At 39.6% G+C, this 26,490-nt stretch overlaps 1 pseudogene; it reads left to right on the forward strand.

Moving 5' to 3' along the window:
- Nucleotides 1-421: 421 nt before the first annotated feature.
- LOC104416209 overlaps nt 422-26,490 on the forward strand; it is a 34,382-nt pseudogene continuing 8,313 nt past the window's right edge.

Here is a 26,490-nt window from a genome sequence, read left to right on the forward strand (position 1 = left end):
AAATATACCTGGATGGAAAATACCCCCGAGCATATATAAGATCTGACCTCTATAGTCTCATATCTTTATTTGAGATTAAATTGGTCACTTTATACCTTTATATGAAAAAAAAAAAAAAGTTCACCATATGACCTCTTTTGAAAAATTGACTCACTTTAAATCCTTATTTGAAATCTTCTCCTTATCTTAGCAATAGGCGTATAATAACTCCTCTATGCTCTTCACGCTCTCTATAAATCCACTGTAACACTCCCCAATGTTCCTCGTGCATTGCTAAGACTCTCTCTCTCTCTCTCCGCTATTTCCCTCCGTTTGCTTTTGGAACTCCAAGCTCTCGTCCTTTGTTATTCTTCAGGAAACCCCTCTGAAGAAACGCACAAGAAACCTCCGAAGCTGCAAAAATCTTGTCTTTTCCGCAGAAATGGCCGAGCAACAAGAGCAGATAAGTCTACAAAACCCAGATCAAACCGTCGCCGTCTCAGTCGAACCTCGAAGCCGAGACTCGTATAGACCATCGAACCATGACGTCCCAAACTTCCCCTCGTCAGTGAGGCCCAAGTACGCGAAGCTCGGCTACCACTACCTCATGTCCTCCGCCATGTATTTACTCTTCGTGCCAGTCCTTGGCATTTCCATGGCCCACCTCTCGACCCTCACGGCCTGAGACCTGGCCCAACTCTGGGACCAACTCAGGTTCAACCTCGTCACCGTTGTAATCTTCTCAACTCTCGTCATGTTTCTGGTCACTCTCTACTTCATGACCCAGCCCAGAAAAGTCTACCTTGTCGACTTCGCCAGCTACAAGCCCAAGCCAGCCCAGATATGCACCAGCGAGACCTTCATGGAGCGGTCGGAGCTCACAACCGCCTTCACCAAGGAGAACCTCGCTTTACAGCGGCAGATCCTCGAGAAGTCTGAGCTTGGGCAGCAGACATACGTGCCCAAGGCCACCGAACCAGTGCGTGGCAGAAGCACCGGCAGAGGCTGAGGCCTTGATGTTCGGGGCCGTCGACCAGCTTTTGACCAAGACCAGGGTGAAGGCTAAGGACATAGGGGTCCTCATCGTGAACTGTAGCCTGTTCAACCCGGCACCGTCCTTGTCAGCGACTATCGTGAACTACTACAAGCTCAGAGAGAATGTGTTGAGCTACAATCTTAGTGGGATTGGTTGCAGCGCTGGATTGATTTCTATTGACCTTACTAAACAGTAATTACAGGTTTGATTTTTTTATTGAGACGTGTGTTTTAGAAGTCCTAAAACTTCTAACGAAAGTACAATTGAATTGTAAAACTTATGAAAAGAGCAATTAAGACGTGTGTTTTAGAAGTCCTAAAACTTCTAACGAAAGTACAATTAAATCGTAAAACTTATTAAAAGAATAATTAAATCTTAAAACTTGTCAAATTCATACAATCAAATCATTTTTTTAAATCCATTCATTTAAATTGGAAAATGCTAGCATGATTTTTAAAATATTTTCTCTCTCACTCGTGGCGATGACATGAACAAAACATGGAACACAAGGTTAAAATGATGTCGTTTCAAATTAAATTCCAATTTTTTAAACCAAAATCTTAATTGACCAAAAAAAACCAAAATCTTAATTAAATAAAATAAAAGTTATTTTTAAAAATACAAAAGAAGAGCCAAGGGCCTATTGCTAGAAAGGGCCTAGCGGGGGCTTGGTGAGGGCTTGTCTAGGGCTAGCTGTTAGAGAAATCTTTCCATAATATTTTGAAGCTGACAAAACGTTTCTATCAGTCTAGTCTGGATAAATACAGACCTTTTGTTTAGAGTCCAAGACTTTCGATCACCGGACTCAAGACTCAAGACTCAAGACTATTCTCACTGACAGTTTTTCTAATCCAATAACGAAGGCAATCTAGAGCCAAAGTATCTGGTTGAGGATTTAGTCCTATCCTCTGGAGAAGATCTCTTGGCTGGATAAATATAACGGATTCTTTTATTCGTAATCAAGATCGTTTGAAGATCCGATGGTCGACGAAATATTCTTAGAAGGTTATATTCTTGGAAACCAAGATCTTGATTGTATGGGCGAACAGGATTGATGGGCTATCGTCAGGTTCCTTTAATAGCTCGAATGATCTTCTTGATTGATTCCGTCCAACGGGTAGATTGGAGGAATTCCTTTGGTAAGTGCCAATGGGTATGATGGCATAAAGGAGTATAAAAGGAAGACATTCTAGTTGCTTTAGTGCATGATCGATAGAGAAATTCCAGAGTCTGAAGCACCTTGATTATTAGTCGATACATTTTGAGCGAAATTGTATACACAAAGAGTGTCTATACTTAGTGATACCTTGAGCGAGTGTGGTAGATCATCTACACCGAGAGATCAAGGGAGAACAACACTGTAACATCTCTTTGTTCATAGTGGAATCCAGCCAATAGGCTGTCAGTGCAGAAGAGTGGACGTAGGCTTGAAATAAGCCGAACCACTATAAACCGCGTATTCAATTTTCTCTTCTCTCGCCTTACTTTGATTATTGTTTGTCTCAAATCTATCAACTGTCTAGTATTGTGCAATTATCGAGAAAAATCCTTTATATACCTATTCACCCCCCTCTAGGTACTTATACTAGCTATATCAATTGGTATCAGAGCTCGTGTACTCACTCTATTTGAAGTGTTTTACTTCAGAGTAAAAGATCCATGGCTAGTATGCTAGCACCAGGGCTGATGGAAGGGCAAAGCAATACCAGACCACCCTACTTTGATGGAAAGAATTACAACATCTGGAAGAACAAGATGAAAGCTTCCCTACGATCAAAGGATCCTCTGGAATGGGACGTTGTAGAAAAAGGAATTACTCCTACAGCTGCATCAGTTTCTGAAAGAGGGAAAGAAACTGTTGAGACCAGCGGAATGACTCAGGAAGAGATAATCAAGAGACAAGCACTCGATGCAAAAGCAATTTACTCTTTATATTGTGCTTTGTCACCAACTGAATATAACAGAATATCTTCTTGTGTTACAAAAGAAGTTTGGGACAGATTACATATCACCTATGAAGGAACAGATCGAGTGAAGGAAACCGAATTAACATTCTCCTCGGTCAATATGAAGCCTTCAAAATGAAACCAGGAGAATCTATAACGACATGTTTAGCCGTTTTACGAGATATTGTCAATGGTCTTGAGAATCAAGGACAAACAATTTCTGATCCCATGAAGGTAAACAAGCTACTGCGTGGACTCTCCAAGGATTGGAATCACATAAAGACTTCAATAAGAGAGACACAAAGAATTATGCCACTATCTCGTCGACGAGCTGATTGGAACTCTTCATCTTATGAAGTGGAACGAATTAATGAAGATGAAGATCCAAAAGGTAAGAAATCCATTGCATTAAAATCAAATGATAATTCGATGATACAGATTAAAGATGATATGGACGATGAGGAGCTTGCTCTCATGATAAGAAGATTCAGAAAACTGAATAGAAAAGGAAGAAGGTTCAACTCAAAGAAACAAAGTTTTCAAAGACAGCGGAGACCAAGTCCGTTGATGATGAGAACCAAACAAAGATGTAGTTTGCTTTGAATGTAAGAAAAAGGGACGCATCAGACCCAACTGTCCTCTTCTGAAGAAGAAGAGAGGAAAAGCTGAAAAGTTTCGAAAAGCTCTCAAAGCCGAAACTTGGAGTGATACAGAGTGTGAAGAAAGTGATAATGAATATGTCAACCTATGTCTGATGGCACAATCAGACTCAGATTCTGGATCAAACTCAGACAGTGAATTTGAGGCAAGTAATTTTAAAATTCCTGTCAAAGTTTCTAAATACATTGATGAACTGTGTTTTAGTCTTAAGACTTCTCTCAAAAGAATTTCCGAACTTAAAAAGGAAAACTCAACTCTAAAACAAAAGGAAAATGTTTTAGAAGAAAGAGTTAAAAGTTTAGACTTGAATGTTTCCACTCTTAAAGAAAATGAAGATAATATTTTGAAAGAAAATGCCCTTTTAAAAACTGACTTATCAAATCTTTCAAAGAAATTTTCAATAGGGTCCGAAAAACTTGAAAAAATTCTTTCAGCTCAAAGACCTTACTTTAATAAGTCCGGTCTAGGTATGACAGCAGAAACAATTCCCTTGATTGATTTTCCTAAAGTAAAACAAAGAATTAAGGAAAGACCCTCGAGAGAGGCTTACAAAAATCATTTCAAGAAAGTTTTTGTAAAGTCTGTAGGTCGAAATGCCCTCAGGTGTTCAAAGTGTAACAGTTCGGATCACTTTGAAAAAGAGTGTCCTATGGTTTGGAAACCTGTTAAGAAAGTATGGGCTAATACTGTTTATCTTACTAACACCAAAGGACCCAAGAAAATTTGGGTACCAAAGAAAGCTTGAGACTCTCTTTTAATTGCAGGTCTCCGTCAAGAAAAAGGTAAAGTGGTATCTTGACAGTGGATGCTCAAGACACATGACATGAGACTCAAATTGCTTCATAAAGCTTGTTCAAGTAAATGGTGGAAAAGTTTCATTTGGAGGAAACAGCAAAGGAAGTATTGTGGGATTTGGAACTGTAAAAATTGGAAATCTCACAATAAGTAATGTTTCCCTAGTAGAAGGACTCAATTACAATCTTCTCAGCATTAGCCAATTATGTGATACTGGTTTTAAGATCTTCTTTCAAGAAGGAACATGTTCTGGAACCAATAAAGACTCTACTCAGTCTTTCATGGGTCGAAGACATGGAAATATCTATCTTCTGGATGTAAAACCAAATGAATCGCAATGCCTAATCTCAATTCAAGACGAAGCAAGCTTATGGCATAGAAAGCTTGGTCATGTCAATATGAAGCAATTAGCCAAAATCTCATCAAAGCAGCTTGTTCGAGGTCTACCCAAATTACCATACCAAAAGACCGATCCATGCACTCCATGTATTCTAGGAAAGCAGGTAAGAAATTCATTTAAGCCAATAAATCATGTCTCTACTAATCATGTACTACAGTTGCTGCATATGAATATCTTCGGACCAACTAGAACCCAGAGCATTAGAGGTAAGAAATATTGCCTAGTAATTGTGGATGATTACTCCCGCTTTACTTGGGTATATTTCCTTGCAAGTAAGTCCGAAACCTTCTCGTATTTTGAAAAATTTGCTAAAAAGGTTCAAAATGAAAAAGGATGTGTTATCTCAAGTATAAGAACAGATCATGGAGGTGAATTTGAAAATCAAGATTTTACAAAATTTTGTGATGAATCTGGCTTTAAGCATGTGTTCTCCTCTCCATATACTCCTCAGCAAAATGGAGTTGTGGAAAGAAAGAATAGATCTCTTCAAGAAATGGCTAGAACTCTTTTAATTGAAAGTAAGATTTCTTCACGATTTTGGGCTGAAGTTGTTTCAACAGCATGCTATATCATCAATAGAGTCTTCTTAAGACCTATTCTAGAGAAAACCCCTTATGAGTTATTCAAAGATAAGAAACCTATTGTTTCATACTTTCATGTATTCGATTGCAAATGCTTTATATTGAAAAATGCAAAAGATCGAGTTGGTAAGTTTGAAGAAAGATCAGATGAAGGCATCTTCCTTGGATATTCTACATCAAGCAAAGCCTATGGAGTCTATAACAAGAAGAGCCAGTCTATGGAAAAGTCAATGAATGTCAAATTTCAAGACTCTACGCAAGATGAATCCAGTTAGACTCATCATGAAGAGTCTGAACCTGCTCCAGACCCTCCAAAGCTTACAACTCAAGAAGCATCTCAGACTTTGGAAGACCAGCATCAAGTTGTTCGTGAAGATTCAAATAAAGAAAGAGATCATCAACCGAGACAAATCAACCAAGAATCGGAAGCATAAGTCCGGTCATCCCAAAGATCTCATTATCGGCGAAATTAATGAAGGAATTCGCACCAGATCCAAAAGGCGTGAAGAGTCTAGTGCTGTGGCTCTCATTTCTGAAATTGAACCAAAGAGCATAGAAGAAGCTTTATCTAATGAAAGCTGGATTGAAGCTATGCAAGAAGAGCTCAGCACCTCGAGCTTGGTACAACAGACTAAGTAAGTTCTTAATACATAATGGTTTTGTCAAAGGTAAAGTAGATACTACTTTATTTATCAAAAAGGAAAACAAAAGTTTTTTACTTGTTCAAATATATGTGGATGATATTATTTTTGGATCCTCTAATGAAAGTCTGTGCAAGAAATTTGCTAAGTCTATGCAAGACAAGTTTGAAATGAGTATGATGGGAGAGTTAACATTCTTTCTTGGTCTTCAAGTAAAACAATTGAAGGAAGGAACTTTTATTTATCAAGAAAAATATGCTAATGATCTTGTCAAAAGGTTTGGACTGGAAAAGTGCAAAAAGACCGACATACCGATGTCAAGTTCTTTGAAGATAGACAAAGATGAAGAAGGAAGAAAGTTTATCAAAAGCTTTACAGAGCATTATTGGTTCACTTCTTTATCTTACGCTTCTAGACCTTGCATCTCGTGCTAGGTTTCAATCGTATCCTAGAGAATCCCATCTCGGTCTTTGAAACGTATTATTAAATACGTTGCTTCATCTTCAAGCATCGGTCTTTGGTATCCTAAGAAGGGAGACTTTAATCTTCTGGGATATTCAGACGCAGATCTGGCCGATTGCAGAGTTGATAGAAAGAGCACTTCGGGAACTTTCCAGTTGCTTGGAAGCAGGACAGTGTCTTGGTTTTCAAGGAAACAAAGCACTGTGGCTCTCTCAACAACAGAAGCAGAGTATGTAGCTCTTGGAAGTTGTTGTTCGCAAATTCTATGGATAAAACAATAGCTACAAGACTTTGGAATTGAAGACTCATGCACAGGGGATTAGATGTGACAACACCAAATAAGCGCAATCAATCTCACTAAAAATCCAATCCTTCACTCAAGAGCAAAGCATATAGAGATTCGACATCATTTCATTAGAGATCATGTTCAAAATGGAGAAATCTCGATTCAATTTGTTGATTCAAAAAAATCAACTAGTGGATATATTCACAAAGCCTTTGGAGAAAAATCAATTCGATTTTATCCGTTCCCAGACTCAACATTCGAAGCTTGAGGAAGTTAAAGTCTAGAGACTCTCCAACCCTCAAACTCGGACATTCATGGCTATAGACTCGTAAGTTGTTATTATATTCAATCTCGAAAAGGTACGATCATTAGTTCGGTTAATTTATAATTTCCGTGAAAAACTGAATCTTGTCTTTTCAAAAAGATTAACTTCTATTTGGCAGTTATCGATTTCAAAAGAGACGTCTGTTCATTTTCCTTTGTGCCGATTGGTTTTTCCTTTTTAAACTGAGTTATATATATATACAGTTTTCCTCGCTTAAACTTCAAAACCCTCAAAAGGCATTCTCCTCCCAATCCTGTCTCTACTTTGTGTTTATCTTCGAGAAAGTTGTCATCTTTTCTTGAGAAAGCGAGTAAAGGAATCTTTCAACGACAAGAAAGGATGTCTTCTTCGAGAAAGTCTTCAAGAATCGCAAATAGGGGACCACAGAGAATGAGGGAGGGGCCTACCCATTTCGATCTCACCGAAGAGGAAGATTTACCGAGTCAGCAACAGAGCCCGATTCTCTCTCCACCTCATCACTCTTCACCATCTACCCCACAAGGTGCGGGTCAACAACCGGAGGAAGAAATAATCGAGGACGCAAACCCTGTAAGAGTCCAAAAACCCTCTTTTATTTACAAGCTCTATCGTGCGTTGAAGAGCATTGGGACTCCGCTAAACTATATAGATGATTTCCTTAAAGATAAGAATTATGGGAATGAGTATATATTTTTGCGACGAATGGAGGATTTGGGAATTGCTCCCAAAGGAAAGGCTGAGGAAGCACTTGCGAACATTCCAAGTGACCCTTGTGTATCGGGACTGAATCCGACTGACGGGAACGATGATGATAAAATGTTCACTAAATTTCAACCTAGAATGGGTGTTGCTGCGAAGGTGAAGGGAAAAAGGATGGATTTGTTTAAATCGAAGGAACAAGAGAATCTGTTCTTCAGACTGTTGAAACGAGGGGTGATAAACCCTAGGAGTGTTGATTTCGATTTCTTGGATGCCATTAATGTGAACTTAAGGGAGAAGTTCAATCTGCTTTAACTTGAGCAATTTTGCTCCGATACCACAGACGGTTATGCGCAATTGACAGCATACTTCTATTCGAATCTTAGCTTTTTAGATGCGAATAGAATATCCTTCAATGTTCGAGACCAAGTCTATGAGGTAGATGTGGACATGTTGGCAGACATAATTGGAGTTGAAAGAGGACGATATAAACCAATCAAGGTTTCAATCGCTCGTACCACACTGGAACTTGTCAAAGACAGGAGTACAGAAGGAAGAGTTACCTACTCAAGAATGCATGCCATCAACATCTTGCTTCACAAAATTATGATCAACTGTATCAAGCCAAAGTCTACATCCAAGACTGACGTGTCTAACTCCGAGGAGAAATTGATGTACGCGATCAATTTAGGGAAAAAGTTCTCTCTCCCTCACACCATTCTCTTTCACATGTATAGAGCAATGGTGAAGGACAAGGGCCAATTGCCTTATCCAGGTCTTGTGACCAAGATCTTCAGACACTTGAACATTGAACCTCCACATACTCTTTGTGTTCGACCATGCGACAAAATGGTGGTGGGTTTGAAAATGCTGACAAAAATGCGTTTGAAAGAGCTTAATAAGGCAATGGAGAAGTTCAAAGTGAAGACTCCAGTATCTTCTGCATCAAAGAGAAAAGGGAAGGAGCCCATGGGTGCTCCATCCAAAAAGATGAGAACTCTTATCTTGGAGGATGAAGATGAGGAGGAAGATCTCACTATCTCTACATTGAAAAGGACCAAACGTTCTATACCTGAATCAACAGAACGACAGAAGAAAGGAAAAGAAGCGAAAGAAAAAGAACGAGAGAAAGAAGAGGGACAAGCAAAGAACGAGAGAAGCGAGAGGAGCAACAAGAGAAAGAGAAAGAAGACGAAGAGAAAAAAGCTGAAGAAGAAGGAGAAGCTGTAAAAGAAAAGTCTGCAGATGAAGCCGGAGAGAAAGGGAATCAAGACGTTGAAGAGCATGACCATCACTCTTCCCCAATTGAGGTCCTAGAGACAGGGGGAAATGGCGAGCAAGGAAGGACTACACCACATGCTATCAACAGTGAAGGTGTGAATCGCTCACCAGCAAATCCGGAAGATTTTCAGGCTTCTCAAATGCCGAGGAAGGACATGATACGTCAACACCAAATCTGCTCGATTACACGAAGTTCCATCGTCCGCCTTCACTCCATCCGAAAGAGCAAATGCGAGCACACAGACGGACAATACCGCAGATTTTCGTCGTATCCTTGATGTTCTTCTAGAAATGCAGGGTCAAATCTATGCTCTAGAATGTGAACTTCAAGTCATGAAGAATGCTGGACAAGCATCTTCTGTTACCCTGGCAGATCAAATGAAAGACCTCGCTCTTCAAATTCAAGCCAATGCCAAAGGAGAAGAGGTGGCTCATCTACGGGAAGACTTGAAGAGGCTGGAAGGCATTGTCCAGTCGATGGGAGATTTCCAGATTGTGCGTGTTCCCAAGCAGAATTGACTCTTTTCTCACCTTTTTAATGATGACAAAAAGGGGGAGAACTACAATTTGAACTCTTTTGAACTCTTTAAACTCTTTAAACTTTGACGTGTTTGAATATTTGAGTATGACTTGGGTGTGAACTTGAATTTGACTGACTTAGGTGTGGATTTTGATGTTTGACTGTTTGCATTTATATCAAGTATTGTTGTATGGTCTTACCCATGAAAGACTAACCGATTTTCTGTGGATGCAGAGTCTGGTTGATTTATTAATCTTTATGAGATAGCCATATTGCTTGAGTAATGTTTTGCAGGTCAAAGTTGTTCAAATCTACAGGAAAGTTTTGTTACCATAAAAAGGGGGAGATTGTTGGAGAAATCTTTCCAGGATATTTTGAAGCCGACAAAACGTTTCTATCGTCTAGTCCGGATAAATATAGACCTTTTGTTTAGAGTCCGAAGACTTTCAGATCACCGAGACTCAAGACTCAAGACTCAAGACTATTCTCATTGACAGTTTTCTAATCCAAAGTGTGAAGGCAATCCAGCCAAAGTATTTGGTTGAGGATTTAGTCCTATCCTCTGGAGAAGATCTCTTGGCTGGATAAATATAACGGATTCTTTTATTCGTAATCAAGATCGTTTGAAGATCCGATGGTCGACGAAATATTCTTAGAATGTTATATTCTTGGAAACCAAGATCCTGATTGTATGGGCGAACAGGATTGATGGGCTATCGTCAGGTTCCTTTAATAGCTCGAATGATCTTCTTGATTGATTCCGTCCAACGGGTAGATTGGAGGAATTCCTTTGGTAAGTGCCAATGGGTATGATGGCATAAAGGAGTATAAAAGGAAGACATTCTAGTTGCTTTAGTGCATGATCGATAAAGAAATTCCAGTCGAAGTACCTTGATTATTAGTCGATACATTTTGAGCGAAATTGTATACACAAAGAGTGTCTATACTTAGTGATACCTTGAGCGAGTGTGGTAGATCATCTACACTGAGAGATCAAGGGAGAACAACGCTGTAACATCTCTTTGTTCATAGTGGAATTCAGCCAATAGGCTGTCAGTGCAGAAAAGTGGACGTAGGCTTGAAATAAGCCGAACCACTATAAACCGCATGTTCAATTTTCTCTTCTCTCAGTCTTACTTTGATTATTGTTTGTCTCAAATCTATCAAATGTCTAGTATTGTGCAATTATTGAGAAAAATCCTTTATATACCTATTCACCCCCCTCTAGGTACTTATACTAACTATATCACTAGCAACCCTCCACCTAGATTTGGGCGAGGGTGGCCAGCCCTCGCCTAGCTCTGGTGGCCCTTGGCAAGGGTTGGGCCGACCCTTTTCAACAATGGAGGCAATGATGGCAAGAGCTTGCTGCCCTTGCCTTTGGCTTTCTTTTGTGTGTTTTTCTCAATACTTTTAATTTATTTTTATGTAATTAATATTTGGGTTAAAAAATTAGAATTTAATCAATTTCATTGTCATGTTAGGAGAAAAGTTTTATATAAAAAAGCCACATCATAATGTAAATGGATGGAGTCAACATAAAGACTCTATTGTATCAATTTAACAAGTTTTAGAACTTGATTGCACATTTTATAAGTTTTAGGACACAACTGACATTTCGTGACAAATTCTAGAAGTTCTGATGGACATATCCCTTCTTTTTTCCTCTCTTCTTTTATTCTTCAAAGTATATGTTTAATAATAGGAAATTTTTATGAATGACACCCTTAGTGTTATCCAAGAAAACAAGGAATGAAAACTTGGATCGACAAATGAAATGCCAAAAATAAGTTGGGTGACAAGAATTTTATTAGGTTCACTAGTGAATAGCAGGCTATTTTATGTAGATAGTGTGTCATGTAATTTAAAAGCATTTCATAAAAATTAGAATCATGACCAAAAAAAAAAAAAAACTTATTAAGAATGTGTCGACAGTGAAACTTCAGGTATATTCTTTCCTTATTTTACGCTTTGGTTGGTTGGGAAGTGGGAGTTAGTGAGTGGTTTAAACTCAGAACCCTTGAAACCTAGATGACATAAAAAAAAATTATCCATTGATAAGTCAATCCAATATTCATTATGCCACATAATATAGCTAAAGTTGAAATAGGACTTTTCACATTTATGAATTCGATATATGATGGTGGAATTGAACAAAAGCTTTGTATATTCTCAAGTTATCTACTAGGTACAAAAGTTTCTTGGTTTTCTTACTAGGGAAATTAAATTTTGGTCTCGTGAAAATGAAACTTCCAATCTAATCTTATTACTTCTCCTATGAATCAATCGCCAAGTACACCGTGACTTTTATGCCCTAATGGTGAGCATCAAGAGCCTCACCCTCAATTGGTACTTTGGCAATGACCGGTCGATGCTCGTCTCGAACTGCCTCTTCCGGATGGGCGGTGCAACAATCCTCCTCTCCAACAGGTCCTCCGACTGCCGCCACTCCAAGTACCAACTCAAACGCACCGTATGCACCCACAAAGGCTCAAATGACAAGAACTACAATTGCGTGTTCCAGCGAGAGGACGAGAAGAAGAAGATCGGTGTGTCGCTCTCCAAGGATTTGATGACCGTTGCTAGAGAAGCCCTGAAGACCAACATCACGACCCTTGGCTCGTTAGTGCTCCCAATGTCAGAGCAGCTCTTGTCTTCATAAACTTGGTCGTGAGGAAGGTGTTCAAGATGAAGATTAGGCCGTGCACTCCCGACTTCAAGCTGGCCTTCGAGCATTTTTGCGTCCACGCTGGAGGCCAAGCTGTTCTCAACGAGATAAAGAAGAACCTCGAGCCCACCAGGGGCACATAGAGCCATCACGAATGACTCTATACCGATTTGAGAACATGTCAAGTAGCTGAGTGTGGTATGAATTGGCCTATTTGGAGGCCAAATGAAGGATTAGGAAATGCGATAGGACATGGCAAATCGCTTTCGGGTCCGGATTCAAGTGCAACAGCGCTTGCCCACCTCCCATGGCATCCCACTTAAGTCGCGCAACAGAACGAGCTGGGGAATCGAATCCTGCCCAGCAGGGGGGCAACGTACACCATAACCAACTCACTCACAACGGGGTGGGTTATGGCTTTTAGATGTTATTACCTCTCAAACGGAAAATTATCAAAAAAGTCATAAACTATTATACTTGTGCCAATTCAGTCAATCTAGCAAATTTTCATGAAAAATTGCCAACATACATACCAACTATTATTGGCAAAATTTTAAATGCAAACAAACGTGTCGAATAAATAATATAATTCCCATAAAGATTGGTGATTAATAAATCAATTAAATATTAAAATACGTGAACATTCCCGGTTTACAATGACTCTTTTGGATCACCTTATCGTCGAAAGTTACACATATGATATGGTATATCTCTATCTACATTTGATTCATCGTTATATGTTATAAATAGTAATTGCATATTATTACTTTTCAATTTCAAATATGCGTATTAGATCATCAAATAGTGGTCAGTCACTTAAAAGCATTAAGCCAAATAATATATAAGTCACATGAATAAAATCACTTGAAAAATATAAAAATTATGAAATTCATATCATCATCATCATGCTACATTGTAGCCCTAACAAAAGAAAATTAGAACATAATAGAAGAAGAAACAAAAATATAAATTAAACTCAACATTTTGAATCAAAAACAAAAATTCTATTACCACTTTTGTCTTCACTTCAAAATACTTGAAATACTCCCAAAATAATAGAAAAAAAATCTAAAAATAAAAACCAAAATGTCTCTCCAAGCTCTCAATGTTACCCTAGAGTCGGAAACTTCAATAAGGCATTGTTGCAAAAGTTCCGAGCATTCCCTTTGAGCTAGAACCAGATGTTCTGGCTTCATTCCCATGTGGCTCGCCCTGGTCAAGTTTATGTCTTCATTTTTCTTGAAATGAAAGCGAACAAAAAACTCTGGGTTTTTCCATAAAGGATGGGAACACTTTTGAGCGAATTCTGCATGGGATTCTGAACAAGATTCTAACAACTTCCGCATAATCGGATCTAGTAGACTCATTTGGATGGAAAAGAGTCTTTGGATATTGACAAACTTAGAGAATTGATCTTTATATCTAAGACCTTTTCCAGGAATGATGCGAAGCTGAGAGATTTGAGTCATTATGTCCCACCCAATTATCAGGCCTTTATTGGGAAGGTTAGATCCAAAAATCTTTGCAATTATGGAGCACTGCGGGAAGAACTGGACAGTTACAGGAGTGGTTCTGACATTGGTGGAGAAAGTATCTCCTGACGCAGACTTGAAGTATCTAGTGTAAGGAGTCCAGAATTCTTCAGGAAGAACTTTGGTGTCTAGGATTGAACAACTTGCTCCTGTGTCAATGAGAGCAATAACAGTGATAGGTTTGGCAAACTTTGATGTGAGGATTTTTACGGGGAAGTGTGGACAGTGAGTTTGACTTGAAAATATGTCAAGGTTTGGTTCTGGGGATGATGGTGATATATGGAAAATATCTTCAGACTCGAGTCCGACTCGCTCCTTTGGAAGTTTGGTAAGAGGGAATGGCACAAAGAGTTTGTTCAGATGGTTCTTCATCAGCAGAGAATAAGGATTCAATATCATCATTTTCGAGAGAAATACCTATTTCATTCTGAATGTGATGGATTAGATGATTTTGACCTTTTCTCGCTTGAGGACAATTTTTGGCAAAATGTCCTTTTTGATTGCAAATGTAGCAACGGTTTGATTTTTTGTGGCTTGTGCAATCCTTTCTTTTGCGTAGGTATCGCCATTTCTTCTTTTTCCGGAAATGCTTGGAGCCATGTTTGGATTTCTTTTTCCAAAACTTCTTGTAGTGTTTCTTCTTCCGAGAATACTTACCACATGTACCATCACAGTCTTTCTTGGAGCATTTAATTTTCAGCTCCTGACGGGAGCACGCTGATTCGAGGTGTTTGTCATATGTGATGTATGTGCGAACCATCTGGCGTTTTAAGCATAATTCTTCTAGGCATAGATGGATTTCTTGCTGTATTTCTCCCAAGGGAATATCTTGTACTCGCCTTTGTTTTCCAAAGAACGATCTTTCAACCATCTAGGATAGTTCTTTCGGGATGGAAGTAAGGAAAACATGCTTCAGATTTGGATCTGCTCCGACTTGATAAAAGGTTTGAAGCATTATTTTAAAATGCTTATCAAGATGTTTCTTCTGGAGGGAGCAGCATCGTCTTTCAAAAAACTCTCTTCTTTTTATCTCTATGAGATCACCGGGTTTTCCCACAAAGACATGATATAAGAGAGTGATGGCATGGCTGAAATTAGGTGACGTCAGAAAATGGATCTGGTCTTGTTCTGAAAGTGATTGCCACTAGAGCTTCAAGCTTCCTGTGAATCTTGTAACAAAGTTGTACAAGATGTCATTCATATCATGGTTGGGGATAGACTAGGTATTCAGCCAGGTATGAAATTCTTCAAGCCTTATCGGCCATTTCTGATAAGGAATATCATCAATGGTGAAGAATTGTTTTGATGCAATGGACACATGCTGAGTAGAATTGCTTGTCTGACCCATTTCTAGGTCAGAATAATTTGATTCCATATCATCATCTAGGGGGGTCAGCCATGAATATTGATGAAGTAAATGGTGCAATGGGGAGGGTATCAGCTGTAGGAATTGAGAAGGATGAGGAGGAGGAGAGGGATACTGAAGATTCTATTTCAGTATCATGAGAAGTTTGCTCTACTGGGAGCAAAGTCTGTTTTTCTGGATTGAGAGGATTAGGTTGTTGGATAACAGAGTCAGGTTCCTGAGTGCCTAAGTCCTTTAGAAAAGATTCTAATGGATTTGATAACATCATCTAATCTGGCCTTTCTCTTATAACAATGAAACTTGATCCTGTAGGTGGTATTTTTTCTTTCCCCTTTTTCCTTCTGCAGGGCTTTGAGGCGATTTCGTATGTCTGCCATATCCGGCTCTCTTCTGTAAGGATCTATTGGAATAGTGGCAAAAATGGATGTTTGTGGCGGTGGGGGTAAATACCCGATTTTAACATGAGGTGCTAATGGGTCAAACGGTCTGAACCTTCATTCTTCAAGAAGCTAGATTTGGTTTTTGAGCTTCTCTATTTCTGGCTTCGGATTTTCAAGATAATGGTACCCAAGATGTTGTCCTGATTCCAAGGCGTGAAGCCTTTTCTGGAATTCGAAAGTATCTTTTTGGTACTTTCATCATACCTTCGGAGATCTTGTTGCACATTTCCAATTTTGGAGTCAATTGCCTTGAAGGCATTATTTTGTGCTAACAGAGTCTCTGATTGCCAATTTAAAACAACTTCAGCAGCAGAGGTTTTTTTCTGTCTCCCATGTTCATCCACATCAGTGGGAGTAGGGACTTTAGGAACATGGCGGTATCTGCCATGGGGATCAATAAACTCTTCCAAGGCATCTTCATTACCGTTGTTGAAGATGCCTTGTTCATCTCCATGCAGAATGACCAGGCATCTTGTATCCATGTTCCTAGACAGATCCCAAAGGATACGTTGGCCAAGCTCCTTCTAGAGACCTGGATTATCAACTACGAAAAGCTACATCAGCACAATAAGCCTTTCTAGTCTACGGACTCAGAGTTCGTAAGAAAAAAGGATGGAACTGTTTCCATCAAATTTGGCAAGGAAAAGGAAGAAAGTCCTTCTATCTTCCAAACCTTCTTCATGATTGAACCATGTGTTCCTCAATCCATTTCCGAGCCAGATCCAAAAAAGCATGTTCGACACTTCGATGGTGATGGACATCCTGTTCATTACTATAAAGACAATTATGGTCATTGTTTTTGGGATCCTTTCTGCCAATGTTCCTCCTGTATAAATTCTCCTGACGAGGTAGACCCTTTTGCAAAATCTCCACCTCGATGGAAAAGGCCAAAGGATAAGATCTTCCAAAGGTACTTAGACGGAGATTCCTCCGTTGATACTCTTGGTGAATGCGACAAATACCAATTCATGGTTTCTTATGCACCACCTCCATCACCAGAGTCCAGTACTACATTCCAAGCCTTACCAGATCTACCAAAAACACCACCACCATCTCCTCCCCCGAAAAAGCAAGTCCTCTCTCCATTTTATAAGCCAATCCTTAAGTGGGCTAAGAAGCATTCTTACCCCCTCGAAGTTCCGGAAGAAGCACCACCTACTTCTTCTATCGCTATGTTTCAGGATACTGACTTTCCTCCTCTTATCAAGGAAAGTTCTAAACTCTCATTCCCTGCTACAGAAGAGTTTATTGATCCCCATGGCAGATACCGCCATGTTCCTAAAGTCTCTACTCCCATTGATGTGGATGAACATGGGAGACAGAAAAAAAACCTCTGCTACTGAAGCTGTTTTAAATTGGCAATCAGAGACTCTGTTAGCACAAAATAATGCCTTCAAGGCAATTGACTCCAAAATTGGAAATGTGCAACAAGATCTCCGAAGGTATGATGAAAGTACCAAAAAGATACTTTCTAAATTCCAGAAAAGGCTTCACGCCTTGGAATCAGGACAACATCTTGGGTACCATTATCTTGAAAATTCGAAGCCAGAAATAGAGAAGCTCAAAAACCAAATCCAGCTTCTTGAAGAAGGAAGGTTCAGACCGTTTGACCCATTAGCACGTCCTGTTAAAACCGGGTATTTACCCCCACCGCCACAAACATCCATTTTTGCCACTATTCCGACAGATCCTTACAGAAGAGAGCCGGTTATGGCAGACATACAAAATTGCCTCAAAGCCCTGCAGAAGGAAAAGGGGAAAGAAAAAATACCACCTACAGGATCAAGTTTCATTGTTATAAGAGAAAGGCCAGATTAGATGATGTTATCAAATCCATTAGAATCTTTTCTAAAGGACTTAGGCACTCAGAACCCGACTCGTTATCCAACAACCCGATCCTCTCAATCCAGAAAAACAGACTTTGCTCCCAGTAGAGCAAACTTCTCATGATACTGAAATAGAATCTTCAGTATCCCTCTCCTCCTCCTCATCCTTCTCAATTCCTACAGCTGATACCCTCCCCATTGCACCAGTTACTTCATCAATATTCATGGCTGACCCCCCAGATGATGATATGGAATCAAATTATTCTGACCTAGAAATGGATCAGACAAGCAATCCTACTCAGCATGTGTCCATCGCATCAAAACAATTATTCACCATTGATGACATTCCTTATCAGAAATGGCCGATAAGGCTTGAAGAATTTCATACCTAGCTAAATACCCAGTCTATCACCAACCATGATATGAATGACGTCTTGTACAACTTTGTTACAAGATTCACAGGAAGCTTGAAGCTCTGGTGGCAATCACTTTCAGAACAAGACCAGATCCATTTTCTGACGTCATCTAATTTCAGCCATGCCATCACTCTCTTATATCATGTCTTTGTGGAAAAACCCGGTGATCTCATAGAGATAAAAACATCTTGATAAGCATTTTAAAATAATGCTTCAAACATTTTATCAAGTCGGAGCAGATCCAAATCTGAAGCATGTTTTCCTTACTTCCATCCCGAAAGAACTATCCCAGATGGTTGAAGGATCGTTCTTTGGAAAACAAAGGCGAGTACAAGATATTCCCTTGGGAGAAATACAGCAAGAAATCCATCTATGCCTAGAAGAATTATGCTTAAAACGCTAGATGGTTCGCACATACATCACATATGACAAACGCCTCGAATCAGCCTGCTCCCGTCAGGAGCTGAAAATTAAATGCTCCAAGAAAGACTGTGATGGTACATGTGGCAAGTATTCCCGAAAGAAGAAACACTACAAGAAGTTTTGGATAAAGAAATCCAAACATGGCTCCAAGCATTTCCGGAAAAAGAAGAAATGGCGATACCTACGCAAAAGAAAGGATCGCACAAGCCACAAAAAATCAAACCGTTGCTACATTTGCAATCGAAAGGACATTTTGCCAAAATTGTCCTCAAGCGAGAAAAGGTCGAATCATCTAATCCATCACATTCAGAATGAAATAGGTATTTCTCTTGAAAATGATGATATTGAATCCTTATTCTCTGCTGATGAAGAACCATCTGAACAAACTCTTTGTGACATTCCCTCTTACCAAACTTCCGGTGAGACGAGTCGACTCGAGTCCAAAGATATTTTCCATATATCACCATCATCCCTGAAACCAAACCTTGACATATTTTCAAGTCAAACTCACTGTCCACACTTCCCCATAAAAATCCTCACATCAAAGTTTGCCAAACCTATCACTGTTATTGCTCTCATTGACACAGGAGCAAGTTGTTCAATCCTAGACACCAAAGTTCTTCCTGAAGAATTCTAGACTCCTTACACCAGATACTTCAATTCTGCGTCAGGAGATACTTTCTCCACCAATGTCAGAACCACTCCTGTAACTGTCCAGTTCTTCCCGCAGTGCTCCATAACTGCAAAGATTTTTGGATCTAACCTTCCCAATAAAGACCTGATAATTGGGTGGGACATAATGACTCAAATCTCTCAGCTTCGCATCATTCCTGGAAAAGGTCTTAGATATAAAGATCAATTCTCTGAGTTTGTCAATATCCAAATACTCTTTTCCATCCAAATGAGTCTACTAGATCCGATTATGCAGAAGTTGTTACAATCTTGTTCAGAATCCTATGCAGAATTCGCTCAAAAGTGTTCCCATCCTTTATGGAAAAACCCAGAGTTTTTTGTTCACCTTCCTTTCAAGAAAAATGAAGACATAAACCCAACCAGGGCGAGCCACATGGGAATGAAGCCAGAACATCTGGTTCTAGCTCAAAGGGAATGCTCGGAACTTTTGCAACAAGGCCTCATTGAAGTTTTCGACTCACAATGGGCTTGTGAAGCCTTTTATGTCAATAAGCGTGCTAAACAAAACAGAGGAAAAATGAGATTGGTAATCAACTATCAACCTCTCAATCTTTTCCTCCAAGATGATAAATTCCCTTTACCATCTACAGACTCTCTCTTTAGTGGTTTAACCAAGGCCCACATCTATTCCAAGTTCGACCTCAAAGCCGGATTTTGGCAATTGGGCATCTATCCTGAAGACAGATCCAAAACAGGATTCTGTATCCCGAACCAACACTTCCAATGCAAAGTCCTTCCTTTTGGCTTAAAGGTAGCACCATCCCTTTTCCAAAAGGCCACGTGTCGCATCTTCCAACCAATTTTAACGAGTGCAGCCGTATACATTGACGATATTTTGCTCTACAGTCCTGATGAGCAGTCACACTGTCAACTCCTTGAGCAGTTTGCAGAAATTGTGAAAAAACATGGCATTATGCTTTCTCAACGGAAGATGAATATTGCCCAAACAGAAATCGAATTTCTTGGTATGCACCTTAACAAAGGTACATACTACCCAGGGCCACATATCGTTCAAGAATTATTGAAGTTTCCTCAAGACAACTTCACAACAAAGCAAGTTCAGCAATTCCTTGGGATAATTAATTATCTCAGGGTTTTTGTCCCAAACATTGCAAAGCTTTTGATTCCTTAGCAATCCATGCTAAAGAAGAATTCCCCACCTTGGGGAAAAGCTTAGACCAAAGCAGTCGCTGAACTAAAGGAGATTATGCAGAATCTCCCACCATTACAAATACCATCAACAGGCAAAAGGATTCTCCAAACTGACGCTAGTGACGAATACTGGGCAGCTGTTCTTTTTGAAGAAATTGATGGTAAGAGACTCCTCTGTGCTCATAAAAGTGGAAAGTTTTCCCAAGCTGAAATGCATTACCATTCCACTTTCAAAGAAATCTTAGCAGTCAACAATGGAATCAAAAAGTTTGAGTTTCACCTCATCGGCCACCACTTTCTGGTGGAAATAGACATGGCATCTTTCCCTCAGATGACCAAGTTTAAACAGAAACAGATTCCAAATTCCTAACTGCTTCGATGGGCTGAATGGTTTTCAAAATACTCCTTTGAAACTAAGCATATTCCTGGAAAGAAGAATGTACTTGCTGACTTTTTATCAAGGCCAAAAGCACCAGCCGAGATCAATATGTACATCAAGAGACCTGCCTTCCATATGCTCAATCATGGAGTGAAATACAAAATTGAGAACATCAGAGACTCACAAAGCTGGAAATACCCCTAGGAGATTATTTAGCAAATACAGAACGACAGTCTTGTTCAGAATCTGGAGAACCTCATGTGGCAAAGCCACACAGACCTATTCAGATTCAATGGAGGTTCGATTCTTTATCCTTTTGGGTTAAATATGAATTATCCATTCATTCATCCTCTTATATGGAAGGAAGATGATTTCCCTGAACAACTCAAAACGTTATTATGGTACTTAACCAATAAGTATCTAATAGCTTTTGAAATTCCAACCAGAAGATTCATTGCCAACCTCACAAGGATATTCCTGCTCGGAAGAAACATCGAAAAAGAATCTGATAGAAATCTTTTAGAATTTCTAAATTGGTTCTATCATCCTACATGTTGGAAACAAGACTTGGAAAAAGAACTGAGATCCATGACGCCAAATCCTGAGGTCCATACCATCCTGTTTTTCCGACATCCTTGGAATTTTTGCAGAAATAATGGTAGTATTCTCGATGCACCACTAGAAATAGGAACCACATCCTATAAACCTAACTTAAACAGCCGAGAAGCCCGGATTTACAAATTTTATTCTAGATCTGTTCGACTTTGTGAACATGAATATCGAGAACTCCAGAGAATCCTGTGCCAGGAAAACAAGACCATTCCCGAAGATGTTTGGAATAATGCACCCACTACGTGGGATCATTATGACCTAGCACCAGAAGCTAAGGAAGCACTCGGACAATACAGACAAGCCTCATCGTCCCAAGAGCCTGAAATGACAAGCGAAGATGACATTGTTCAATCCACCCAGGACCCCTATGCACGCTTTGGAGGACCTCTGTCCCAGGATCCCTACGAACAATTTCAAAGCATGGACACATATTTCTATGCAGAGCCATCCAACTGGCTTCAACCAAGAATTCCTGACCCTCAAGAAGATGAAAATACAAACTGGGCTGAAGAAGAAGCATCACATTGGGCTCGTGAACAAGCATCCTCATCACGAAGGCTGAATCAAATCCTCTCACCTGAAGATCTTGAAGCCCTTGAATAGAAATACGAGGCCCATCTCCTAGAAGACAGCTCAGATGACTCAGTTTGTAGCTACAATGCTCGTGACGGACGAGACCGTCGAGTCCGTACAATTTCACTGTAGCAAATCACTTGTTCACTTTTACTTTAGCACTAGGCTAGGGAAGGTACTGTTCACAGTACAATTACTGTTCATGGTGTGCGAATAATTCCCTTCCGCAAGTTTTCGGTGCCCCTGTTTGTATCTGGACCCGTGAGCTAGGTCCCTGTGTGTGTCCTTATGACCTCTTATTGCCTATATAAGGCAAGGAGGGTGTAATGTTTTGGGCAGAGTCCCCTGAAGTAAAGTGTGTGCTTTGTGAAAATCTCTCCATGGCTTTCTAATTTCCTCTTCTTCTCCAGCCTGGTAGGATCCTTCAAGAAATGCAGCTTGGGTAGGTTAGAAGCATTTCCATTCTGGCATCTCTGAGTGTTTCTAGGCTCTGAACTAAAGGACTGAGTAGTTTTCTGCTAAAAGGCTGTCCCTAAAGGGCTTGAACGGGGTTGTTCGCCCACTGTGGGATGCATACTTGCAGGAAATTGACTCTCCTATCACAGCACAATTGCTTATTTTTTGCAATAAATTAGGGAATAAATCATTAAAATCCCTCGGTTGGCATCTACTTTCCAATGCTTCTAATTTGAATTCCTAAATCACAAAATTCTTCTTTTCTGCCTTTCTCATATTTTTTTTTCCTTTTTGTCTCCATAACTCATTATTTTGCATAAATAAAGAAAATTTGAGTAAATAAAAGAGAATCTAAATACTTCTCGCAAATATTACATTATTTCTTGCTCCCAAGTTTAAAGAAGTGGATTTTTTTACTTTTTATTTTTTTCCAAATATATTATCTAATCGTTATTCTATTTTGAAGAATAAAAAATTAACTAACGCTATCAAACATATTTCTATTCTTTTTATGTTCTTGAGAACAAAAAATAGAAAATTAGAAAAACAAGATAGTGACCAAATAAGCCGGAAGTGGCAGCTCAAAGAAAAGAAAAAGGTGGCACCTTTTTTTTTTTACTAGTAAGGGTTTTGCGGAGGGAAAAAAAAAAGGACCTTTTATTCTGGAAAAGGAAAACTCGTTCACGGAAGGGGGTGACGTAGAGGAGAAGAAGAATGCCCCGGCGAAATTTCTCAAGAAAATCCTCTCATCTTTGGGGTTTATAGCTCTCTCCCTCCTTCCTCCGTCGTGGCAACTTCATAAGCCTCGATCATAGCTAAAGAGTGCGGGTTTTGTCTTGTTCTCTCAGATTCATCTTTCGGGAACTTTGGGACCATTAGAGTAAAAGAACTCTGAGACGCTCAACACACCAAGTTCGCAGAAGCTTGAGATCTTCACGACTGCTACTGTGTGCCCTCTCTCGCTGTTGATAGTCACTTCATCATCGCGCAAGAGGTACTCGATTTCGCTCTATTATTTGGTCATGAAGTTCGACAAGTCCTGTTCTTGGCCGAAACTTCATTATCAACACTCATAATCGCCGGTGAAGAGTTCCACAACATTTCTTTGCTTGTGCAATCATCAGTTGTGATTTGAAGTCCATTTTTGACGAGGTACGTGTAAAAGCTTTTCTAATATGGACTACGTTAATTGATATTATAATTTATCGTTTTTATGGTATTGGTCTAAGGTGACATAAAAGGTTTCTTAATTAGTATAATATGAGACTGGCTAGTGTGGACCAAGTTAAACTTGACTCGTAATGAGAGGGCCTGATTAGAAAATTTATAAATAGTGCTCAAGTATCTCCTTTAAACCTAATTCTCACAAGTATCCTCACAAAATGAGTGTTTACCTAGCGTTAAAGGGTGAAGGGGTTGTCTCATTGGATCATTGTTTTTCCGCTTCTGCATTAAGAACGATGGATTCCAAAACAAATGCGTTAATCTTTCTACTCAATCTGTGTTCTTGTTCTGGTTAATGAGATCATGGGATTGCACGTTTTGCATCTTACATGTGGTATTAGAGCAACCATAACCTAGAACTCAAATGCATAGAATTTTTGCTCTATTTTTCATGATTTTCATGATTCTTCAATAAAAATCAAATTTAATTATAAATTCATACTGGGCTTGTCGAGACGGGCAAAACCGTGAGTGGCGCATTGCCGAGGGAGGCCCCACGCGCAGCCACACACCCCACGCGTGGTCACACGCCCTCACGTGATCCCATGCTGTGGCATCCCAAAAATAACTCGCGGCCATGTATTTTATAAGTAGGAGTTTATTAAATTATGATTTCAAGATTTATGGCCAAGTGAATAAGAATGATCTGGTATTTATATAAATGGATAATTATTGTTGTTGGAAACGCATCCTATGTCCATGTGAGAACAAGGATTTTATTTGATGAGGAAATTATGTATTTGGCCATGAATTTTATAAGTTGGATTTTATTAAACTATGTTGCAAGGTCTTTTGGCCTTTTTATTATGCAATTAGGTGTTTATTTAAATGAAAATTAAAATGTATTATTAAAAATAAACTTGGGCCATTTAAGTTTGGGCTTTAGGCCCAAGTGAGATGGGCCTAAAGTGGGCCATAAGCCTGGCCCATGTCGGCGCATGGAGGGGGAGAAGGAGGAGCCGCATGGCCTCCAAGTGTCTTCAACAAAGGAGACACTTGTCTCCTTCTTAGGGACAAGTGTCCCCCATGCAAAGAGGGGATGCATGCAATATAAATACAACCAAAAAGGAAGAGAGAGAGGGAGAGGGAGTGGCTGTCGTCCAAGAGAGTTGCGAGAGAGAGGAGAGAAAGAGAGAAAGAGAGGAAGAGAGGAAGAGATAAAGGAAGGAGCTCACCCGTCGCTGCCCGCACGCCGTCCGTCCATCGCCGGTGTGCCATTCGTTTGTTGTCGTCCGCTTAATCTTAGAGGCAAGTTGGGATTGATTTCCACTCTTGCATGTGTGTCTTACATGTGTGGTTGAATTCTTGGATGTTTAGAGGTTAGAAATCGAAGTACTTGAGGTTTGTTCTTGGAGATGCTTGCTGTTTTCGCATGAACCGCTGGACCAAGAATCTTGTGAAGGCTTGCATGCATGTTTTAAGTTCTATTTTAACTTTGAGTCCTTCTTTAAAGTTGTAGCTAACATCTTAAAATACAACATACTCAAATTTGGTGTAAAATTATGGATATTTGAGGGGTCAAACTCTCATCCTACGGAGATGCTAGATCTGGAATGTTTTCGCTTGAATCCGTATGAGTCAGAACTTTGTGTGAGCTTGCATGCATGTTTAGAGTTTGATTTTGTCTTTGATTTCTTCATAAAAGTTGTATCTAACATTTTAAACTACAACATACTCAAATTTTGTGTAAAATTATGGAGATTTGAGGGGTCAAACTCTCATCCTACGGAGATGCTAGATCTGGAATGTTTTCGCTTGAATCCGTATGAGTCAGAACTTTGTGTGAGCTTGCATGCATGTTTAGAGTTTTATTTTGGCTTTTATTTCCTCATTAAAGTTGTAGCTAACATCTTAAACTACAACATACTCAAATTTTAAGTAAAATGAACAAGTAAAACCTAGTGAATCGACTTACTCTTGAAGACGGTAAATCTGGAGATGTACCGTTGGACACCCGAGACTTCATGGACCTAAATGACGACTATACTCTGGATTTTTTACTTGGATCTCTTCATGAAACTTGTAGAGAAAATATTTATGTAGAACATATCCAAATTTCAGAGGAAAATAAGAAGAATAGGTAGGTGAAAACTCAGTATTTCGGAGAAGCATGCACTGGACGATTCGGTGTTGGAACCAGAAGCTTCGTATGACTATAGAAAATTATCTAAAACGAATCTGGCCTAGAAGTCTTCATAAAAATATAAATTAGTGTCTTAAATATAACATGGTAAAATTTCATAATTTTCGGAGGTCTTTCAGGTATTTTAATCAAATTAATTCGAGAACTGCACATTCTGTTTCTATCCGAAATTGTATGCTGTGTTGGTGTAAATCATATCTTTTGTGCGGAACTCTATTGGGCATGTATTTCTCATGAAATTATTATCTTATTGTCTTGCCTATCACATGCCTTGATTTCATGATTTTTGAGAAGCATATGGATATTTAATTTAAGTATTTTCAAAAATGGTACATGCTGGAATTTTTAAAAGGCATGAAATATGGACCATTTTAAATTGCATGGACTCCATGAAGTGTATTGTTATGGATGATGGTGTCTTGCTGCATGTACGATAATGATTTGAGATGCATGTATGAATTCAATGATGAATATGATCTTGGTTGCCATCACATCGCATGACATGTTGAAATTGAGCCATAATTGTGAATGTGAAATTGAAAATGAGACGTATAAGAACATGCATCGTGGTGATGATGATACCGTCGGAGGTGTGAGCCGACGATGCCCCGGGGGTCGGGATGCCCCGGGGGTCGGGATGCCCAAAGGTTTGAATGAGTCGATGCCCTTTGGATGCCTGGTTGTATTATGAATACATGCCCAGAGGTTTTCCCCGGGAGTGTCGGGATGCCCGGTTGTATTATGATACATGCTCGGAGGATGAGGGGTTGTATCATGATGCATGCTCGGAGGGTTGGGGTAACCATTTTCATGGCGAGCCCCGGAGATTCCTTGTGATGCCAGGTGGGATGTGAGATGCCCAGAGGTTCGAATGAGTCGATGCCCTTTAGATGCCCGGTTGTATTTTGAATACATGCCCGGAGGTTTCTCGTGATGCCAGTTGGGATATGAGATGCCCGGAATGTGGGGGTGCCGGATATGAGATGCCCGGAATGTG

This window comes from Eucalyptus grandis, chromosome 8 (assembly GCF_016545825.1).
Source record: "Eucalyptus grandis isolate ANBG69807.140 chromosome 8, ASM1654582v1, whole genome shotgun sequence".
NCBI lineage: Eukaryota > Viridiplantae > Streptophyta > Magnoliopsida > Myrtales > Myrtaceae > Eucalyptus > Eucalyptus grandis.